This window comes from Neovison vison, chromosome 5 (assembly GCF_020171115.1).
Source record: "Neovison vison isolate M4711 chromosome 5, ASM_NN_V1, whole genome shotgun sequence".
NCBI classification, from domain to species: domain Eukaryota; kingdom Metazoa; phylum Chordata; class Mammalia; order Carnivora; family Mustelidae; genus Neogale; species Neogale vison.
The window spans coordinates 10198755-10220997 of NC_058095.1; the positions used below are offsets into that span (position 1 = coordinate 10198755).

The 22243-nt window shown below is 40.1% G+C and overlaps 1 protein-coding gene across 5 annotated transcripts in view; it reads right to left on the minus strand.

Moving 5' to 3' along the window:
- The window catches only part of KCNJ16 (potassium inwardly rectifying channel subfamily J member 16), a 54648-nt gene extending 32638 nt beyond the window's left edge, over positions 1 to 22010 (minus strand). For 4 of the 5 annotated variants that reach the window (XM_044247535.1, XM_044247538.1, XM_044247534.1 and 1 more), the window contains exons 1-2: positions 21847 to 22009; positions 14238 to 14336 (exon numbers count right to left, since the gene is read on the minus strand). The gene's annotated coding sequence lies outside the window, so the exon portion shown is untranslated. Of the gene's footprint in view, positions 1 to 14237; positions 14337 to 21846 lie in introns of all 5 variants that reach the window. The other variant, XR_006384512.1, reaches the window with a different exon arrangement.
- Between the last annotated feature and the right edge of the window lie 233 nt (positions 22011 to 22243).

A 22243-nucleotide genomic window follows, 5' to 3' on the forward strand; every position in this document is an offset into this window, starting at 1 on the left:
AAGTGTTCCAGATGTCCCCAATAGGTCATCCCACTTCCCTCTAATGACCTGGCCTCTAATTTCTTTCTTCCCTATTTTTTTTTTAAGATTTTATTTTTTTGTTTGACAGAGAGAGACACTGTGAGAGAAGAAACACAAGCAGAGGGTTGGGAGAGGGAGAAGAAGGCTTCCCACCGAGCAGGGAGCCCGATGCAGGGCTTGATCCCAGGACCCTGGCATGATGACCTGAGCCAAAGGCAGATGCTTTACAACTGAGCCACTCAGGCACCCCCTGTTCCTCTAATTTCTAATGAAACCCACCATACATAACCAAAGCTTCATGACTGAAGAATTTTAACAAGGTAAGTCATTCCAGTCTTTATTTCCAGATTGACTATACTAAATGGCTTTTGTGACAAAAACAGTGAAATTCCCACAAGTATTTACTCTGAAAACGTTGGCTGGAGACCCCCCCGAGCTCCACCCCCAAACAAATCCCGGACATCAGCGAGGAGACAGGAACACTGAGGCAATGCAATCCATGCGGTCCTTCTGAGGAACTCCGAAATTCAGTCAAGGACCAAACCCCATGAGGTCATGTCTCATTTGGGATTAAATGGTTAACTCTGATTCTGTGATTATATTAAGAAAAATATACATAAAGTGCCCAAGAGTTTTTCCTTTGTTTGATTCAGAAATTAAATGTGCTCATGTCATATCTGTAAAATGAATATTTCAGTGTCAGGTGTTTTCTTTGACTGTAATAGGATGTAGACAAGAAGAGAGGATGAGCTACCTTCTTCGGCAAGCTGTGCCGTGTGCCTTACAGCACCTCCAGAGTTAACCAATTTCATTTTATTTTATTTTAATTTATTTATTTGACACACAGAGAGAGATCCCAAGTAGGCAGAGAGGCAGGCAGAGAGAGAGGAGGAAGCAGGCTCCCCCGCTGAGCAGAGAGCCTGATGCAGGGCTCGATCCCAGGACCCCAGGATCATGACCTGAGCCGAAGGCAGAGGCTTTAACCCACTGAGTCACCCAGGCGCCCCAAGAGTTTACCAATTTTAAATGTAGTTTTGTCTACACTCTAAGAAACAAAGTTGATACCCAAAAATCTTAACCAAACTCACTAGCTGTCACTAGCTCAACCAGCAGAGGCCATTGAGAAGGCAAAGGTCAAAACATCCTTGATTGCCTCAGGCCAAGTCAGTCCAGCTCTGAGAGGCTTGGTTTTTAATGCAGCAGAAGGTGTACATCAGCTGAATTATGAAGACGACTGCCTTCACTCTCCATATGAGGTCATGCATATATTGTCTTGTAACAGTGCTTATCGGATATGTAACACAATTGGAAAACTGAGCAAGTCGCCAGCAATTTCTAAATCTTGGCTTGAAATAGTCCGTGTTGAGGCCCCTGGGTGGTTCAATTAAGTGTCCCAATCTTGATTTCAGCTCAGGTCATGATCTCAGGGTCCTGGGATTGAGCCTCACATCAGGCCTCCTGCTCTGGGGGGTGGAGTCCAGTCATCTCCCTCTCCCTTGGGCACATCCCACCTCACACTCGTGCTCTCTCTCTCTTTCTCTAAAATAAATAAATAACTCTTAAAAAAAAGAGAAATGTTCTATGTTGTCACATAAGCTATAAAGAAGATTGCTCATTGGAACTATGAACATCTATTTTGATAGAATAATAATGGCTCTCACTTATTAATACATATTACATACTGGGATTTTGGTAACTGTTTTACAGAAATTCTGTTTTAATTCTTGTGCAACCCATAGGATATAGATGCTAAAATCATTAGCAATTCTTAAATAAGCCAACCGAGACTTAAGTATGGTAAAAGACTCTCCTCAAAGTCACATGATGAATGACATTTATTGGTAGGATTTGAATTGAAATCTTGTAATATCAAAGATCACATGCTTTTCAGCTAATCAAGGCAAAAATCGACCTTCTCAAAGACAGAGAGCCAATTTGATCCCACCACAGGAAGTGTCCATTACAGCTGAGCCGTTCCACAGAGAAAAGAACCACATGAACCAGACTGTATGCAAGAGACTCACAAGCAGTGAGATGTTTGCTGTAATGACTTAGAAGTAAGAGTGAATAATACAAATGCCAGACCATCACAGATCTGAGCTAGGTTGAAGGAATCTTGATTTAAGCATGAACCAATTCTAATCATTTTTCTGTTTGTCCGATTATTGGCACTATACTCAATATCCAGTGGCCCTAAATGGTTTACCAGACTTGGGTATAGCTCATCTTGCCATTTAAAGGTTTCTATACAGAAATTATAATAAATATTATAGAAATAAACAAAGATTACCCAAATGAAAATCAAGCAGGGGGTACCATTCAGGGTCTGAGATAGCAAGGCAGTCAGCCATCACTTGTGTTTGACAGAGACTCAAAGAGAGGCAAAAGATCAGGGAAGCTTTATAGTGAAAATGGAAAAAAAAGATATGATCAGAGGTTACTGACGAGGGAAGCTAGAATCAGGTTAACTAGAAGCAAGACATTCTTTGTGATTAGTTTGGGAAGCAAGTTTTGTTTTCTCTGGTTTGGTTCTAAGAAGCAGGGGGAAAGATTGGGATGCTGGAAGTCAATGACCAAGTCTAGACTATTTGGGGCTCACTGCTCCAAAGATGGTGGTTTTACCTCACTATTTTGTTACAAAGGCTATGGGTCACAGCTGTATTATCATACATGGTCTTGGCATTGTCCCTTTGTATACCCAGCCTCCAAAACAAGCACCACAACATGGTGGTACATGAAAGGTGGGACAAGCTACTTTAACCAAAATATGGCTTCTTGAAACTCTAGCCTCCACACCAATACTTATAAATCGGTTCGTTTCTGATTAAAATTCCCAAAATAAAGTATTCAAACTCCTCCATTATAGGACTCAAAAAAAAATGCATTTGATCACTCTCTCTCTCTCTCTCTTTTTTTTTTTTTTTTTTTTTAAGGACAGCTTGGCTTTCTTAGAAATCTAATTATCTATTAGCTAAATATTAATGCTGGGTTGATTTAAATATAATTAAATCTCCTCCATCTTAATGAAAACTATTGTAACAAATACCCAATGATGATGGCTTTTCTGTGGAGAAATTGGATGACCTTGTAGTATAGAATCCTGAGGACAACATCTTCTGCCATCTCTCAGAACTGGTAAAATCTAGCATGTTGATACATCATGTTCTTAGACACATGGTATTTTACCTACTTTGTTTTACTTTAAATGGGACTCTAGGGATATCTGGGTGGCTCAGTCCTTAAGCATCTGCCTTCAGCTCAGATCATGATCCCAGGGTCCTGGGATCAAGCACTGCATCGGGCTCCCCGCTCTGTGGGAAGCCTGCTTCTCCTTCTCCTACTCCCCCTGCTTGTGTTCCCTCTCTCACTGTGTCTCTCCCTATGAAATAAATAAATAAAATCTTTAAAAAAAAAAAAAGTGACTCTATCTTAACAATCCAAAATTATTTTAAACCTTGGTGGTGGAGGGGGACAGTGTATAATAAATTTCAGCCTTGATAAATCTACTGAATCAAATCTGTTTTAGCCACAAAAAGGAAGGTAGACGTATTTTACCACTTTCCCCACCTTTTCTCCATGCTCTTTTTCTGTGGCTTCTTACATTGTTGGGTGGTAGAGTGTACTGGATGGGTGTGGTGACTTGACCATTTTGCCAGCCCATGCTTTCAGTCTAGATGGTGACTACTCATACAGTCAGTACACACTTTTCCTAATTGTTAGCCATGCGAGTTCTTTGGATTTTTGCGACTCTTTCAAAGTCACAAATGCCAACACTCACCTATCAACCATCTTGGCAGCTTGTTGATGCTTTCTTTCACAGAAGGATTTATTTGATAGTCTCACCCCCCCACACACACACCCTCCACTGTTTGAAAATATTGTAATTACTGCCCTGAAAATAAAGACCAAAAGACAGGCTTAGCCAAAAGAGCTGAGTCTGTTATCCCATGCAGACATGACTTGAAGGTTACTTTTATTTTCACTTTGATTTTTCCAAAGCCTTAAGTAAATGCAAATGTGACTATTGTTATTTCTCTTTAGGCTAGGAAATCTGGAAAATATAGAGGAAGCTTCAGGACATACGGCTGTCTGGGGCGCAAGAGAAATGATGGAAGAAAATCTGAGTCATCAGTTCTTGCGTCAATACCCATATCCTTATTTTCTCCATGTTTATAGGGTAACTATTTCTGAGAATCCTTCATGTCTTTCATCTTTCCTCAATCTACAGTGGTTTGTTCCTTTTATTTTCCCTCTTCATTTGGCCTTTCTTTTCCTCTCTATGAGATACCTTCTGCCATTTTGTTCATCACCAGCATGAAGGTGGCCTGCTTACTGACAAAAATTCAAATTCTCATCATGATAGCAAATTACAAAAGAGCAGTCGGGCCGTGCCCCTTCAAGAAGTGAAAGATTCAAAACAATAAGTGGAAAAATAAATGTTTCCATCTAATATTCTCTAACCATTTTATAACGGCCGACAGAAACAAAAGGCACAATAACAGAAAGGATGGCAAGAGAAGGAAAGGAAGGTCATCCTTCATGTCAGTGTGTTTTCAGCGTGTTTCTGAGGAAAGCGTGGAGTCTCTCCATTTTTGCCATCCTTGTCTGGTATGGGTTCGACTGAGTCCTCCCAGAAAGACATTTTGAAGTCCTCACCTCTGGCACCTGGAACTGTGACCTTATTTGGGAATAGGGTCTTCACAGATGTAATCAAGTTAAAAGGAGGTCATTAGTTAAGATCCTCGTCCAGTATGACTGGTGTCGTCCACTCAGAGAGAAGAGTAACAGGTGAAAACAGAGGTAGAGGTTGGTGTGCCATTCCCACAAGCAAGGATCCTTGGGCTACCAGAAGATGAAGAGGGGAACAGGATCCTCCCCCAGAGGCTGTGGTGGGAAAGTCACCTCGATTTCAGACTCTGGGCTTCCCAAACATTGAGAGAAGACATTTCTGTTTTAAACCACCCATTTACAGCAGCCTGAAGAAACTAATGCAACACCCATACTTGCATTTGAAAGGTGATTTCACACCTTCTAGAATTTTCTCCCATCTGCTCCTTTGTCTCTGAGGGATCTTCTACTACCTTTGCATCAATGGACTAGTAAATAGTTCTGTTATTTCCAACCATAAAGCTAGCTGCCTCACAGAAAGCCAAGGTCCAAGTTTGTTTAGATACTGAGCTCACTCTCTGGTTGTGACACATCACATTCCCAAGAGGAGATGGAAATCTTAAAAAGTTGCTCTTCAACTTTACCTGCCATCAAGAGATCGCTGGCTGTCTATTTCCTGGGGTGGGGAGGCGGGGTTGAGTCTGCTTATAGAGTTGATTTCATAATTTTGAACAGACAGGCTAAAGGGAGCAAGCACATTTTGGGAAGACATTATTAAGGTAATTTTGATTCTATATGAAAACGGAGACTCATAAAACAATAAAAACTAAATCCAGAATAGGATTTAGTGAAACCCTGCTGGGTTTCACCTAAGTGTTCTTTTAAATAGCTACATTAGCATTCTGTTATTTATGAGGTAGACCAAATTTTAGATTTTTTAGTATTGTAGAATGCCTGTTTTCCTGGCCTCTGAATGAGGCTCTGTTTAAACAGTACAAGTGACCCGTCCTTCCCCAACTGCCTCAGATGAACCCTCACCCAGGCCCCCAGAGTATTTTACACATTAACATTACTCATTGTACAGGTCTGTGCACTCAGACCTGTACAAATTAAATGTAAATATTATATGAAAAAGTAAAAGAAGAGAGTAGTGTCTCTTCATGGAATAGATCAGGATGATTTGAGAGTATAGGCTAAAATCAAGCAAAAAGGCTCTTTTGTGTCTTACAAAGAAAGCCCTGTGTGGGCAACAGCAAGAAAATGAAAACCCACCTGGAGTAATATAACAAAGAACCAGGCCAGCAACCAACAGAACAGATAAAATCAGAACATCAAAAAGAGGGGTGTGTGTGCCTGTGTGTTGGGGGGAGAGAGTGAGGTGCCTCGGGGAAGGAAGGCTCCAAATAAAATAACTAACTTAATGTAACTTGTCTACAGTGGATCCGATCAAGGAGCAAATTCTATTCTGTATCCTGTCTCAGCCTCACTTTTCTCTTCTTTGCCTCAAATGAGCAAATGAGCTATTTGCTAGGCCTTTTCCTGCTTCCTCGATTCAAACTAGGTAACAGGCTGTTCGCCAAGGTATGATTTCTAAGGCATCATGCCCGTCCACAAGAAGTTCGCAAGGTATTTAGAAGACAAGATGTAAGAAACAGAATGTGACAACTTGAATCGTAGTCTCATTTCAGTCTTGCTTTGGTTGACCGTCCAATGAGGGGGACAGGGTCATGGATGAAGGTCAAGTGAGTAGAAGAGGAAACAGTCAAAGGAGGGCAGGCTCCAGGTTGGTTCAACTCAAATTCATGTGTCAGGTGTCATGCAAAAGGTGGATTTGTCTAGAAGTTTAAAAGACATGCGGGATAAGGAAGAGTCAAATAGGAGAGGACTTAAGTTCTCCAGATGGGAGCACGGGACGCAGCATTTTTATAAAGCGAGAAACCTGGATTCATAAAAGAGAAGTCCTTGAGAACAGAAAAACATTACGTTGGGCCCCCAAATGGCAAAGCTTTAATCTGCTTGGATAGGGACTTTGAATGTTTTTTTTTTTTTAATTTTTTTTAATTTTTTTAGTAGCCATATATCTCTTTATTTTTTTTTTAAGATTTTACTTATTTATTTGACAGAGATTACAAGTAGGCAGAGATCAGAGAGAGAGGGGGGAAACAGGCTCCCCACCAAGCAAGGAGCCAGACACTGGGCTCCATCCCAGGACCCTGAGATCATGACCCAAGCCAAAGGCAGAGGCTTAACCCACTGAGCCACCCAGGTGCCCCATTAGCCATATATCTCTTAAAGAACATTTCTGAGGGTGCCTGAGTGGCTCAGTGGTTAAGCATCTGACTCTTGATTTTGGTTCAAATCATGATCTCAGGGTCATGGGACGGAGCCCTGTGTCAGGCTCTGCACTCACCCGGGAGTCATCCTGGGATTTTCTCTCCCTCTCCCTCTGCCCCTCCCCGCACCTGCTCCTGCACATTCTCTCTTTCTCTAGGAAAAAGTATTTCTGAACAAGGTTTTGGTCATGTTTCTGGCAATGCAGGCAATGAGGAATGGATGACCCTTCCATTATTCAGGTGTTGTGTTTGACCAACTTTGCAAATTATACCATACACATTCTTGGTCACCCAAGTGGATGAATCACAGCTTATTGGAGAGAGATTATAGAATTTGATAATTCAAAATGACAGCCACAGACTTTTAAATGTCTTTAACCTTATGAATATGCTAAATGCTCCCAGTGAATTTAACTCGATCTGTAAGTAGGACTGTGTACCTAAATTAGGTCCATAATTCAGCCCAGAAAAGGAAAGAACCTGGGAAAATGACGTCCGAGTCTTTTCATTAACCTCAATTGCCCATATAATGTGTGCGCTTTCAACCAGCCAAAGTGTAACAAAGATGATCTGTTCTCTCCCAGTGAAAGGTCGGGGAGAAGGCACATAGTGTTTTTAGGTAGACTTTTCCCCCTTATCTTAGAGCTCTCAAGCCTCAGAATTTTTTTTCAAGGGAAACACAAAAAAAACCCCGAACAATGACTCCTTTCAACTACAGAATCCCTGTGATGAGCCTTTCCATGGCTGACCCTTCGGACAGGAGCAGAGACAGCAGGTTCTGCCTGGATTGCGTGGCCCCGTTTTACCAGCACAAATGCTTGGGCAGGGAAATACCTAAGTGATTAAATCCAAGGAGGAGCCTAAAAATATAAATGCTGAGCAAATGACTGAGTAGCTTTTTTTTTTTTTTTTGCAGGGCAAGGGAATAGCTGAGGCCGAACAGACGTGGCCACCACCGGTTTCCCTCTGAGATGTCCTTGCGTCAGTGCCAGCGCATCAGGGGTGGACCCAGCGATGGGAGCAGTTACCGCGAGAACAGGGAAGGCTGGCAGAGCGTTTCAGGGTGATGTAACTGGAGATTCTGAGCAGAGTGAGTCAGAGCCCTGTGTTCTCTGTAAATACTGGAGTAACTAGCTTTTAATCTTTTTATCGACACGCAGCGCTGGTAAACAGAGATAGGGAAAACCTTCTGAAATAATGTTACCTGCACTTGTAAAATCTAGTTTATACCTAAATATTTCCCCTTCTTCCCAGTGAGGTAAGCTACTCTATTAGCTTACCCTCGGATGACAGACTGCCGCAGTGATGGAAACCCTGGAGGGGTTTAGGAACAGAAAGGCTTTTAAGGTTTTTGGGGTTTTTGTTTTTCTCACTGCCTGCACCCTCCCCCCTCCCCAACCCAAGGTAGGAATCCCACCTTTGGGAACTATGGAGAAAAATAAGTGACCAAAAAAACCATGGCTTAGGGTGGTTGTTTCTCTTCAAACTTCAGGAATTTAAGTTGAAAGCAGGTAACTCCTGCTCCCTTCCTGATAGTGAAGACCCACGTACAAATTATGTGAGGCTCTTAATTCCATCTAAAACCAAGAACTTGGGCGGCCAGTTGATGTGGCTTGAGCACCAGAATTTCAAGAACACCTCCTACCTGGCTTCCCCACAAGCCCTGAGCATACAACATAGTACCTGGAACATGGGAGGTATTTAATAGGTGTTCTCTACTTTAAAAGGTCCAGGAAGAGGACAAACAGGGGAATCAAAGAGAAATTGACTGAATTTACTGGCCCATAGCTTCATACTCCATAAGACTACCTAAGACCAACTTTCGTATATTTGGGTGAACACAGGCTAAAAAATGTTTTCATTGAGTTTCAAAATGCATACACACACACACACACACACACACACACACACGTATAAAACTGAACAAGGGAGCATGAGCTGAATTGCGGGAAGGGAAGAGAGAGAATCCCAAGGAGACTCCCCAACAAATGCAGAGTGCGGGGCTCGATCTCACAACCCTGAGATCATAACCTGAGCCAAAGTCAAGAGTCAGACGCTTAATTGCCTAAACCACCCAGGTGCCCCCAGATATATAAATTTTAAGTAATTCAAGCCACGGAACGACATTTGGCCATTGGACGAAGCTATCATGAACAATTGCCAGAATCACATAAATAAAAATCAAATAAAATGATAGTGACAAAGACAGGCCCTGCCCCTCCCTGATTTTTAACTAAAAATCACTTGGCTTCCTTGATTTCCTTTCAATGGCAGCTACTAACTACTTTGGACATAGCCAAAGTATACCATCATTTACCCACGATTTAGAAACAGTTAAGACGACTATTTCTCTAAACTCCAGGTTTGGAGAAAAGTGCTGCCTTCAAGAAGGGTGATCACTTCATGGCTGTTACCACATTTATGGAATGAGCTGGAATTAACTCTTGCAATAAAATTCAGTTTCTTGGGAATGTCAACATTTCTCAAGTGTCTGTCTACCATGGGCTGTGTGACATTTATAAGAGCTACCATGGACCCAGCTGGAAGCCAAGACAGAACTTCTGCAGTGGTGATATGCTTTGGTCTAGACCCCTGGTTTTCAAAACTTCGTATTGATCAGAATCACTTGGAGGGATGGTGAGGAAGAAAGATGCTGAATTCCAGCCCCAGAGATGCTTATTTGCTGGGTCTGAGGTGGAGCCTGAGAATCTGCATTTTGCATAAGTTCCCGGGCAATTCTGAAGCTGCTAGTCCCAGACCACACTTGGAGAACCACTACAGGGCACATGTGGCAGAATTAAGATTAAACTCCAGGTCGGTCTGATACAGAAATGCAAACTGATACCCGACAAGACACCTGCTAGCCTCCTAAGATTTCTCCAGCGCAGAGATGGAAGAGGTGAGGAAGCATGGGTACATGAAAGAGAAATGGATCTGGAGGCAAACCCCGGAGGCTGAGTTCCCCTGCTGGCCCTGTACGGGCCCATTGCTTAATCTGCCTGATCCTTACTATTTCCATCACTATGCGAAGAATTCTCCAGTATTCCCAGTACTCTTGCCAAGGTGTTCTGAAGACAAAACATGATCTTTGCTGTCAAAGCATTTTCTAAGCTTTGAAATGCAACCACTAGTGTTGTTTTATGATATTCATTAGGAATCCAAAAAAAAAAAAAAAAAAAAAAAGCAGGAATAAAGGTGAACCAAACAAGAAAAACAAAAACATGCCCGTGAATGATCTGGTCTTTAGTTTAAAAGCTGAGACTACGTAAAAGGAAATGCCAAACACAACAGAAAAGTTTATTGGAAGCTTCAGGAGCTCAATGATCTTAAGGATGAATGCACTAACAGTTTTAAAGGTAGGGCAACTGCCAATTTTTTTCTTTTTTTTTTTTTTCAACTTAAAAAGTAAACATCGTCATTTCTTTAAGAGATGGCCTTATGATGAATACTGAAAAATGATTAATAATCATGTAATTATTATTTGATTATTATGTTTATATAGTATATAAATACTTATATAAAATTTTAAATAAATCTATATAAATTTAATATAAATTTATAAATATAGTTACATAAATAATTGCATCTTATTGTCTGATGTAACTATTTTTGAAGAGTAAAAATTTATGTTAGCTTTCTTGGGAAGTATGGTTTTCTTTATTTCATAGAATACTGAAAATATTTGGGGCACCTGGGTATCTCAGTCATTAAGCGTCTGCCTTTGGCTCAGGTCATGATCCCAGAGTCCTGGGATCAAGCCCCATATGGGGTTCCCTGCTCAGTGGGAAGCCTGCTTCTCCCTCACCACTCCCCCTGCTTGTGCTCCCTCTCTCACTGTCTCTCTCTCTGTCAAATAAGTAAATAAAAATCTTAACAACAACAAAAAAGACTCCTGAAAATATTTTATTTAAAAAATACAATTTTACTACATTGATCGTTGGCTTCTGTCTGATGCTTTTTCTGAAAATATGCATTTGACTTTGTTTGTAAGACATGGCCAAACCAATGAAACACAGGATTTGCTCCCAATAAATGATTTCATCACTGTTAATCTTCACTGAGCATTAATACAAGGGTAAAAACTAAGACTTCTTCTTCCTACTCCATGAAAATTCTCATCATAAATATTTGCATATCAAGAGCAGTAATTTCTAGCAAAATTAAAATTTACTAGCACAAAGAAAAAGGGCTATTTTATATTAGATTAATAAAGGAGAGACTTTGCTCTAAACTGAGAAATCTCTCAAGACCCTTTGGGCTCTGCTTTTGTCTCTGTCTTTTCCCTCAAACAAATGGCTTATTTGATCTTAGTTCAATATTTGATATTAAAGCCAACAGACTTTCACATGTCATTAGGACCATGAAGAATGATTGCATTTCCCCCCACAAATGAAACATTGCTTTCCTTAGACTATATGTTATCTTTGCTCAACGGAGTGAAATTCTTATTGATTTATGGTGTTAAAGTTCTGTTTGTGTTTACTTACTTTTGATGAAATTGACAAAGCCCTGTATTGGTGTGGCCGGGGTTCTGCCCTTAAATAGAGTGCAGCTGTCTTCTTTTCTGTCTCTGATTGGCTTGTTTTTATCTTTTAAGTGGCTTGACAGAAGACAACCAATTTAATGCCTAGCATGCAAACTAGAATACTTTAAAGAAATCCGTAATTACAGAGTAGAGAGCAGGGTCCCACTGGTACGGTTTCACTCTATTTTATCACTTCAGTGCCTGGGCATTTCTCATGCTTCCCCTTTGTGTTGTGTACAAACGTTTCTTGAATGCTGGGTATATACTCCAACTTATGTGGGAATGTCATTTAGCATTCTTAATAATCACACGGCTATGAATGTACAGAAAAACTGAGTTTCCATAGAGGGCACACATTAGTTGTTCAAATTGGATTCTAGAGACAAAGACAGGTCCAAAATCAGCTGTGCCCTTGACAAGCCGTGTGATCTTCAAAACATTGCATGGCCACTTTGTGCCTGCTTCCTCACCTGTAAAAATGAAATTTGCCATGGGAATGGAAGGGTTAATATCCGTGAAGCATGCCCCTTGGGGCAAGCAGGTTGTTGTTAAACAAAAATTGATCAGTAAATTGAAAATATTATTTCTGCAGTCAAGCGACACATGTTCCTTTGTTACCAATAGGGGAAACATCTCAGAAGGTTCACCACATGATGGCCCATCATTCATAGAAAACAGAGCAGAAATATCTTCTAGTCATGACTTCGGTAACACAACATTTAGGTTGTGGACAGAGTGAGGCCATGTCATCATTGTGACACTATCCCTAAGGTTCAGAGAAAATGCAAAGTCTCTGAAAGATGCAAAATCTGCTTACCCAGGCAGCTTCCAAGGGAGAGAAAACGAGACAGAGGGTTGAGTTGAAATGGTGAGTCAAGCACGGTCTAATAAAGAGAGAGCAGAGACAAGCCACGCAAGACTGTGCTGATTAAAAAAGAGTGTTCTGGGGCACCTGGGTGGCTCAGTGGGGTAAAGCCTTTGCCTTCAGCTCAGGTCATGATCCCAGGGTCCTGGGATCGAGCCCCACATAGGGCTCTCTGCTCAGCAGGGAACCTGCTTCCCTCTCTCTCTCTGCCTACCTCTCTGCCTACTTGTGATCTCTCTCTGTCAAATAAATAAACAAAATGAAAAGAGAGAGAGAGAGAGAGAGAGAGAGAGAGAAGGAGTTTTCCCAGGACAGATCTGGTACAACATTTTGAGGCTATTTCTAATCTTCACTGCTTTTTTTTTTTTTTTTTAATTAATGGTGGAGGAACTTAGCTATCGGTTTAACATGTCCCATTTTCTCAGCTTAAAAGAGGGCTAAGTTATGCTGAGCCAGGACAAATCTTGTCTCTGTGGGGAAATGGCTGGTGACTTCAATGAACAGGTACCATTTCATGAATGAAAGGATTTGGGTGAATGCAGAAGTTTGGTTGCTATCCATTCAGCACCACCGCACTACTCAAGTGAAATAAGACGAAGACGAGGGGCTCTAAACTTACTAAAATACCTAGAATGACTTTATTCCCAGTGTTCACCTTTAAGGGTAGAGGTAATCACACAACCAAAGTGAAACTCTGAAAAGCCATTAAACCTTTAACACTTCCAAAGCTCATTCATGTGCATGAGTCTCACTTTTTGCTGGTAAAAGGGACAAATCAGTGTTATTACAACATATACCAGAGTGAATTAGGACTCTCTTCCACCACAGGGATGGCTCTTTGGAGGCAGGAACTATGTTTCCATCATTTGTTTTATATTCTGAATGGCAAATATCAGGAGTGGCAGATTTACACTGTATGGATTTAGCTAACCTGGGACCACATGTTCCAGAATGCCATTCCTTTCATAGTTCCATATTGGCCTAGACCCCCTGGAAGATGTTTTGGATGAGATTTGTAAGATGAAAGGGAAGCAAGATCCATGTTCTTTTTATAGCAGAAGGTTGGCATAGAGCATGAGGCTCTGTGGTCATTCACAGAGGTTGTCACTGATCGTCTGCCTTGTGTGACTGGCACAGACAGCAGGTCAACCCATGGTTTCTGTAGCTCTCTTTGTTCAGCTTCTATGGCTCCTGTTTACGTGATGGCAGGTACCAGCTTCTCTTGCTGGCTACCCTCATTATCTAATTGGAGGCTTAAGCATCTCATCTCAAGGTGAGAGATGGACATGAGCTCCGTTTTATCCTGGTGGCTTCCAGCTCATTTTCACTGGTTCTCATCTGTTGTCTTCCTTCACTTCACATGCGTCTGTCACCCTGATAATTCTATGTGTCAACCACTCGGAGCTTCTCACATTCTTCCAAACATGTCAGGCTCTTCATAAATCAGGAAGACGTTTCTTCTTTCTTTCAGGTTCCTTCAATTCCCCAGGCACAGCTGGTTTTTCTGCCTGTGTCTTCCTTTGCTAAGTTTTGACTTTCTCAATGGTAAGCAACTGATAAATTTATTTTTATAAACCTAGTGCCCAGTGACAGGAGCATTGCTCACTGAGTTGGAAGAATGGAGGTGCCATTTGTTCAATTCAAAAAATGAAAGTATAAAGGATGACAATGTTCTGTCCATTGAATAGCAGGGGGGTTACCAAATGCTATGATTGTGATGCCTACAAAAACCATGTCCACAATGGTATAATACTAATGGTATAGTGATTACTGTGGTAATTCACTTGTATTTAACTTGTATAGTCCCTTACTTTCCACACAAAAAGAAGCGTGGTGACTCTAAACAGCTCTTGTCTCCAGGACACAACGCTGGACTTCTACTCACCTCCTGGTTCTGCTCAGTCCGTACTCCCGTGCTTCTGTTTCACAAGCTGCTGCAGCAAATCAAGACCAAATTCCATGCCGAATGGAGAAGTCGTGTCCACTGTTTACAACAAGAACAGGAAAGATTTGATGCAGTCATGCAGAAGAAACACACAAAATAATCTGCCTATAGCAATATAATGCATGGAAACATTGTCCTGGTTTCTCCATCATGCTTAAGTTCTGGGAGAGGAAAGCATAGTACATTTTGCTTCTGTTGGGTTTCCTTCAGATCTGCTGGTTTGTGATATTGCTCTCCTTAGTTATTTTTCTCCAAACGTTTCTCTAGCTTTTCAACTCCTGATGCCAATGGTGCTCAATATTGTTATCGAACACAGCTAAATAAAACTTTAGTCATAAGGAAATGGAACCGCTTTCTATTCCCACAAAGCCTAAATTTAAATATGTGTAACTTTGCTCAAATTAGTCACACCACTTTCTCCTTGAGTGCTATCTAACCACCCACAAGTTGGCTCAATTCTGACCCAAATAAAAGGCAAGCTAAACACACAACAGGAACAAGCTTCTAGCTGTGACGATCTCGGTGGATGGCTCATAGTCTTTAATGTCCTGGCACCTTCTCAATTTTATTTGCAAGTCCAGGGAAGGATTTTACTCTACCATCTATAAATAGAACTCAACAGTACATTACCAGAACACTAGAAGGTCAGTTAATAACTTAATAGCTCATCAAAGATGGCCGAGTGTGTCTTTCAGGTAAGTGCTAGTTGGACAGAGCTATTTTGCTCATGCTCAGCAGACTCAATGGGCCGGCTTCCTGCTAGGGGTGCCCCGAATCAGAGATCGACTGCAGAATTTTTGTGGTCCAGGCTTTATGCTAGGTGCCTTGTTTTGTGAGGTTACTTTTGGATAATTTTCCCAAAGTAGAGACAGAATGTCCTGAATTACCCATTGTTTGGAAAAGTCTCACATGAGATGTGAAGAGTACATAGTCGTGAAAAGACTGGCCAAGTTTGTGGGTGAGTAGATATTTTTCTGGGGCAGAGCCAACTAACTAATCAAGTAGTAACCTAACCCAAGAATTTAATCTCACAAAAATTATCCTTTAATAGTACTTCTCAAAATTTTCCATTAAATGAAAAACCTAAAAAACAAAACAAGAGAAATGAGTACGTTACCATTATCCCTACCCCAAATCCTAGGGAGATCTGAGAATATAACACAAAGAATCGGGCTGAAGCTCAAAATATTCTGGTCTTAGGATTTTTTTTTTTTTTAATCTGTGTTGATTTTGAATTCTGGATATTTTCCTCTAAACACCTGAACTACAAAAATAATTCTTTGCACTACTTCTCAGTTAAATTATTGAATTCTTCTTATTCTCAATCCTAATTCTGGAATTAAATTAATGCTTCTGAAATGTATACCATGTTTTTCTTCTGGCTTCTCATAGATCCTGGCAGTGTTACTACCATGAACAGAGTCATTTGGAAACCAGACTCCTACACGTGAAAAATAAACTGCAGGCAAATATAGGAAAGAATATATAGTAGCTGAAAAATATGGTGTAGCATGGGAAGTTAATGGAAGAGGAGACAATGCCGTTAGAAGGACGGACCACGGATGTCTTTTAAAGTAACCCGTTCTTTGTCTTAATTAAAAGAAATGACTTTCTCTTTGGCCAGATTGCATGGTAAAAAGCTGTAAGAGTAAGAAGGCTGTATTAAATTAATGGCTACTTCTCTACCCAAATGATCTCATTTTTAGGCATATCTCTTTTGCAGAATTAAAAATGTAGTAACTATTAAAGTGTGGTTCTTAAGTTCTTTTCTAGAAATTGAAGCTTCAAACTCAGAATGTCTGTATGATAATATACAATCAGGGTGAAAATGCCCTGTGTCATTGTGGTGGTTAATTTTTGTATCAATGTGATGTGACTGGGCTGTGATGTCCAGTTGTCTGGCCAGCCATCATGCTGGATGCTTTGTGAAGATATTTGATAGACGTGATTAAGACTTACAATGTGTCCACTTTCAGCAAAGCAAAGGATCCTCCAAAATGCATGTGACCCACATCCAAGCAGTTGAAAGTTTTAAGAGCAAAACTGAAGTTTCTCCCAAAGGAGAAGCAATTCTACCTCAAGATTGCAACATAAGAAACTCTGCCTAAGTTTCCTGCCTGCTGGTCTAACTAGCCAATTTTGGACTCAAGACTACTATATCGGGGCATCTGAGGGGTTGATTAAGCAGCCAGTCTTGATTTCAGCTTGGGTCATGGGTCATGATCTCACGGTCCTGGGATCCAGTCCCCTGTCTGGCTCTGCCCTCAATAGGGAGTCTGCCTGAGGATTCTCTCTCCCTCTCCTTCTGACCCTGCCCTCATTTGTGTCCACTCTTGGTCTCTTTATAAAATAAAGAAATCTTTAAAAAAAAAAAAAGAAAAAAAAAGACTACAACTCTTACTTTAATTTCCAACCTTCCTCCTAACCTACAGATTTCAGACTTGCCTTCCCTGACAATCACATGACTGATTCTTTAGAATAAATCATTCTCTGTCTTTCCTTCCCTGTATATCCTATTGGTTCTGGTTCTTTGAGGAACCCTGAATAATTATCAAATGAAGGGAAGAAGATGGACAATGTAAGGCACTGGAACCTCTTGTTGTAAAACAGTTCATAGTAAAAACAGTATCTCAGGGCACCTGAGTGTCTCAGTAGGTTGAGTGTCTGACTCTTGGTTTTGACTCTGGTCGTGACCTCATTGGGATCAAATCTTGGGTTTTGATTCTGCTTGAAGATTCTCTCCCTCTGGCCCTCCATTCTCCCTCACACACATGAGTGTGCTCGCTCTCTCTCTCTCTCAAATAAAGTATATCATTAAAAAAAACCCCACAATATCTCAGTGTTTAAACATTCTGAATTCTAAAAACAAACACTGAACAATATCCACAGGCCCCAAAGAAGGCCATCCCCCTATTGCTTTCCTGAAAAAAGTTCAGTGGGCTGGTGTGCTAGTCCTATTTTATCACCGTCCTAGGCCACTGAATTGCCCTTAATGACATACAGACCTGCTTTTTTCTGCCAGACAGAGGGCAGGAACCAGGTTTTTGTTATCTTTGTATCCAGATTGAATAAAAGATTATTGATTGCCTGGGAACATGGTTCTAATTTAAAATGGAATATAACAAAAAATCAAAATTCATCAAAATAAAAATGGTTTTGGTCAGGTTTCCTCAAACATACTTTTTTCTTAAAAATAATTGAAATAGTTGAATGTTCACTTTAAGTCAAAAGAGCAAATCATATGCAATATAATCTGAAGCATGGAACCATCTGAAGTCTTTTAAACTATACACATGTAAGTAAAATAAAATTAAGAATTGAGGTGATACTTTAGGACCATATTTAAGGTGAAAATCTTCTTTATTTGGAATTGTCAAGTAAATCTACTTTAGGGTTATTTTTCACTCAGTTTGACTTTTCCCCCAATTTCCTCTGCATCTGTGGGAAGTTTCAGGTCTATTTTGAAGAGAAAGTGAATGTGGGGCCAAAATAACCGGAAAAAGTTGTATTTAATAGTTAAAAGTGTCTTTAAAATGCGATGTACATTTTGCATCTGAATTCTTGGTTTCAAAGTAGAAAACCTTGGAGGAGAAGTTGATCCCATCTTTTTCATGCAAGAGCAGCTTTAAAAAAATAAAGTCATCCACTCCGTAGATTTTAAAAACCACAAAGTTCTTTGCAGAAATGTCTGTTCATGTCCTCTGCCCATTTCTTGATTGGATTATTTGTTCTTTGGGTGTTGAGTTTGCTAAGTTCTTTATAGATTTTGGATACTAGTCCTTTATCTTTGACACATTCAGTTTGTAGAATCCTCTCCATTCTGGAAAAAATCCTGGCACATCCACATGACCTCATCTACAACTACTCTTCTTTTGTCAGCTTTGGTTCAGCCACATGGATCCCCTCACCATCTCTCAAACATGCCGGGAACACTCAGAGCCTTGCTATAGCTATTCCATCTACCTGAACCATGCTTCTCCAAGGTATCCATATTGTTCACTCCCGACTCACGACCTCTAGGTCTTCCATCAAATATTGACTACTTCATGAAGCTCCCTTTGACAATTTTATTTAAAAATGTAGAGCTATGATAGGCAGCTTGGAAGATGGCTCCCTAAGATCCCTGTTTCCTAGTGTTAACGCTCTTGTGAAATCCCTCCCCTTGAGTATTGGCTGGAATAAGTGACTCATGTCTAATGAATAGAATTTGGCCAAACTGAGGGGACATCACTTTCAAGATTAGGTTTGAAAAAGACTCTGTCTCTGTCTTGTTTACTTGCTGCTTGCTCTAATGGAAACCAGCTGCCATGTTTTGAGATATTTTATGGACAGGCCCACATGGCAAGTAACTGCGGAAGGACTCTCGCCAGCAACTAGTGGAGAACTGAGTCCCCCCTCCATCCAACTGCCCCAGAGGAACCAGTCCTGCCAAGTACCATGTGATGGAGCTTGGAAGAGAATCTTCCCCCATGGAAGGCTTGAGATGGTTAGTCCCAGTGGACACTTTGACTGCAGCATGTGATCCAGAGGACCTGGATTCCTGACCCAGAAAACTGGAGATGACAAACGATTGCTGCTCTCAGACACAGTTTTGGGGAAATTTGTTACACAGCAATAGATAACAAATACAATACTCTCACTCCTCCAGCCCCCATCTCCAGTAACTCCTCCCTCCATCGTGTTTTCCTTTATACTGCTTATCACCATTAACATGCTTTTAATTTTACTTCTTGATAGACTCTTCCAACATCTACTCTAAAATGCAAGATTCATAATGCCAGGAATTTTTGTCTTTTTCTTTTCACTAATATGTCCTTTTCATCAATTTATGTCCAATTAATGTCTGGCACAGAGTAGTCAGTCAATAAATATTTGTTGAATACATGCTATATTATGCATTGACAAATCATCTGTTTTTCCTCCTTCAGTAGTCTCAAATTCTGAAAGAAAGTGGTTTCACCCATTAAACAATCTCCCACTCAACCCTTAAGCTTTAGGGCTTGTCACTTAATAAATATTTTCTGAGAGAATCAATCAATCAATCAATCAGAAAAAAAATGTTTCTTGCTAAGTTCAGGACCAGCTAAATCAGGGAAATGACAGGATGATCCATTATCTCTATGTCAGTGTCTTATAGGGGTTAAGGAGCTGAGACAATGATGGTAAAAACAAAATAAAACAAAAACAAAAAAAATTTTAAAAAGCAAAGAAAAAAGAGAGAGAGTATTCTGGAATTTGCTTTTCTACAAACAAAATGTTGGTCATTGTCTTCCTAAGAAAATGAACTTCTTTCCCATTATTAAAAAAAAAAAAATCTATTAGTGGCAAAAACAAATAGAGTTTCCTCCATGCTGGAAGAATTGCTTTTACCAATGCAACATAAGTAATTGTAGAAGAAGAGCAATGCCAGCCTTCCCTTGGTAAAAAGAATCAAGGTAGATTCTTGAGGACTAAGGCTGCAGTCATGTTGAGTTATAGAGCTGCGACGATTGGTTCCAGGTAAGTTAATAACAATATCCATGAACAAGGCATCACTCAGACGTTCATAGGAAGAGCGTACTGGTGACCTACATGTTCTCAGACATATCCATGCACAAGGACCACACATGAGAGATCTTTGGGGGGCATTTCCTCTTTGCCCTTTATATCAAGCCTATTGTGTGCTAATGGAAAATATGCACATTTTATTCCTAAACATAGGTTCAAGACCACTGTTCCTAGAACAGGGAGATAACATAAGAGACTTGAGGATAAGTTCATATGGGACAAAAGCTGGGGAGTTTGTTCAGATGACGGGTATTATAAATTTGAAAAAAAGATTTACCTAAATATATGAGTTGCTTTGACACTAAATATTTGCTCTAAATGTTCTTTATATGTCTACCTTCTTCCCTAAAACTATACTTTTTGCCAATTCCTAATTTTCAACTAACTCATATCCAAGCCTTCACTTGGACTCACCACTAATATATATATATATATATATATATATATATATATATATATATATTATTCCACTATATATATATAGTGGAAGAACATAGTTTTCCAAAATCCTTGAAAACTCTTGTTCTCTTGCAAGTCAAAATATACTTTTTTTAGGGAAGTATTTTCAAATAGCATGCTACTCAAGTCTTTTCTTCCAATGTCAAATGTGGTCATGGTCTTGTTTTGAATGAAACTAATGTCTTGGATTTATGACAGTTCTTATGTTCTAAAAATAATTGTAAGCAGGAGTTAAATCTACCAGTTACCTCCGGTTCCTCATTGTGTCTTCCTCCTTTTCTGTCTTTGTCTTTGTCTCTGTCTCTATCACTCTCTCTCCCTCTGCTATTTGAATGGACATGAACTCCGGACCCTGTTCACCTTTAAACCTCTTTTTAGCTTCATTTCAAGAACTCCTTAAATGGCATTCTACAAAACAGCTGTAGGTTAGGTTCCTCAAGTCACTTTACTAGTTAAAATCTGACATAGAGAGTAGTTGGCCTACAGTTTCCAAAGTAAAGTGGCAAAGATACATTAATCTAATGTTTCTTCCTGAGGCTCTGACTCTTGCCTAATTATAAGATTAATGCTCAGCAGAAATACTCCTCAGGACTATTTTCCTAAAGACCTTTCAGGTTAGTAAGATCATCTAAGAGCTTAATGCACCTGATCAAAATCTACCTGGTTTGTAGAAAAGTTCTTGTTTACCAATCATACCCACTGCCCACAGAAACAATTCAATTAGAAAAGATAGAGAAGTCATAGTTTCCAGAGGGCAAAGATAACATGTCCACCCTTGTCTCAATAAATACGCAAGAACAAAATTTCTAAGATTTTAATGCATGGGGGGGAGCTATAGAGAATTTAAAGTGAACACAACAGAACGAAATTCTCTACTTCTAATTTATGATAGGATTAGTCTAGAACTGGGGACCTGGCTGGTTCAGTCAGGAGAGCATGCGACTCTTGATCTCCCGGTCATGAGTTCAAGGGGCATAAAGCTTACTTGAAAATAAAAAAAAGGCCTCACAAAGAAGACCAGAAAAAAGAGAAGGATATTAAAATAAGTCTCTAGATGTGCATATTTTTATTTCCTCTCGTATCATTATTTACAATTCTCAGGGGAAATTAACCTATTTTTCTTGAAGTTTTTTGAGGGGATGTGTAAAAGTGCACTTCCATGCTTACAGGTATATATCCATACATGTGTATACACTTAAACAGGATGCAATAATTTACTTTAAGAAGAAATTACAGAATATTCCATATGGTATTGAATATGGAATACAATAAAGTCACTTTTAGACATTTACATATATCCTGTCATGTAAAAGTTATTTAATAAACTCTGTAAAGACCAATTGGAGAATACCTTGGACCAACGTTTCAAAAGAACTCAAGGAATATGACATTCTACTTACAGCACTTCATAGGAAATTAAATGATCTCAGTTGTCTTTAACTCAACATTGACATTGACATTGCTGCCCCTTAGACAGAAACTAGCGTGAACAAAGCACAGGCTGAATGACTTTGTATAATAACAAAAATAGAGCAATGCTTACCTTTATTCACTCTCCCCACAGAGGATCTATGAGCTGGGTGCTCCCGAGTGAGCAGGGATAAAAATGTTCTTTAGTTAATAATAAAGGAAAGAAAAACTCCAGACACCAAGAACCTGAGTTAACCATTGACACAGGTTTGTTCCTACAGTTCCACCTGAAAATCTACATAGGCAGCCCTTGGCATCTTATAAAGCAGGCGATAGCTGGTCAGCTGAGACAGAGGTTACCTCACCGCCCCGTCCCTCTGGAGGAGGTACAGCGTGAAGGGCATTCAGGCATATCCTGACTAAGTTTTCACCAGGTCAGGGATAGAAAGGAGGAAGATTTCCTGGGCCAGAAATATGTTCAACAAATACGGATAAACAGGGTTTTTGAGAGGTGACCTATGGAAATGCTC